A 1262-nucleotide genomic window follows, 5' to 3' on the forward strand; every position below is an offset into this window, starting at 1 on the left:
TGGCTTCACCTTCCCTGGGTAGGGCTTCCCCAGCCCAGGTGAGTTAGCGGCAGTAACACCGCTCGTTACTCATAATTACCGCCTATTTTGTGCTTTGTGGTTTGAAGATGGTGAAAATATCGAAAATAGAAAACAGGTTCATCTTCAACGCAGTTAAATTGGTGAAAAAAAAAAAAGTTGTCAGCAAGTATGAAAGCATTTGAGAAGTTTGGTGTTGGAACGACGACAACGAAACAGGAGAAACTGTTAAAAGTCTTATGCTAAAAACGATGAACAAAATCTTATGAAAAAACATTACATAAACTGAAGACTGAAGATCTCGATTGCGCACTGATTGGTGGGGGGTCGTCAGCGTCGGAATGAACGCATGTCAGTTAAGGGAACGCTGATCATGAAACTAGCAAAAGTCTATTATGAACTGAATATTGGAGGCAGTTGTAAATATTCAGCAGGCTGGTTATATAAATTTAAAAGGCACGGCAATAGACGGAGGTGTGACCAGGTTCTAAGGTTTGTGGGAGCGAGCACATAAAAAAAAGGCGCCATTACAAACACCAAATGATTTTTAACTCATTTCTCATATTACGTGAAATATTTAATTACTTATTAATAATGTAAGTTTGTTCTCCATTCATTAATTTCATGTTTCAGTCACGATGTCATTATGGTATGAAACTTGCAGAAACTGATACAGGTAACGAAAGAGTTGAAAAAAAAGTCTGCTCGGTGGGAGCGGTCGCTCACCACTGGCAATAAATATTCAAAGATTTGTAAGAATGAAACATTTGCTGAGCAGAGAAATTCATTGAGGAGTTTACGAAGATCGTCGCTGATGGAAATCTAACAGCAGAACAAAGTACCCTCTCCCTCAAATTTCTCAGACCTGACGTAGTTATAAATGTCCGGGGCTGCATTTGTCTTCAAATTTGTGAGCAGGGATCATATCAGATTTTTTTTTTTTTTACTATAGTAGGCACAACACGATATTTTTAGTGAGATCGGAATTTCAACTCCACCAGCGTCACCTGCTGGCACGTTAGAAAATCATTCGTGCGAGTTCGTTGCCAGTGCCGCTGGACTGGCTCCTGTGCAGGTGACACGTAAAAAACACCATGTTGAGCGTGGCCGTTGCCAGTACCGCGTGACTGGCCCTCGTGCCGGTGGCACGTAAAAGCACCCACTACACACTCAGAGTGGTTGGCGTTAGGAAGGGCATCCAGCTGTAGAAACTCTGCCAGATCAGACTGGAGCCTGGTGCAGCC

General features: G+C 42.3%; 1 long non-coding RNA gene across 1 annotated transcript in view; it reads right to left on the reverse strand.

Moving 5' to 3' along the window:
- The window catches only part of LOC106867352 (uncharacterized), a 46071-nt gene that overhangs the window by 3133 nt on the left and 41676 nt on the right, over positions 1-1262 (reverse strand). The window lies entirely within an intron of this gene.

The sequence above is a fragment of the Octopus bimaculoides genome, chromosome 3 (genome assembly GCF_001194135.2).
Source record: "Octopus bimaculoides isolate UCB-OBI-ISO-001 chromosome 3, ASM119413v2, whole genome shotgun sequence".
In the NCBI taxonomy this organism is placed as follows: Eukaryota; Metazoa; Mollusca; class Cephalopoda; order Octopoda; family Octopodidae; genus Octopus; species Octopus bimaculoides.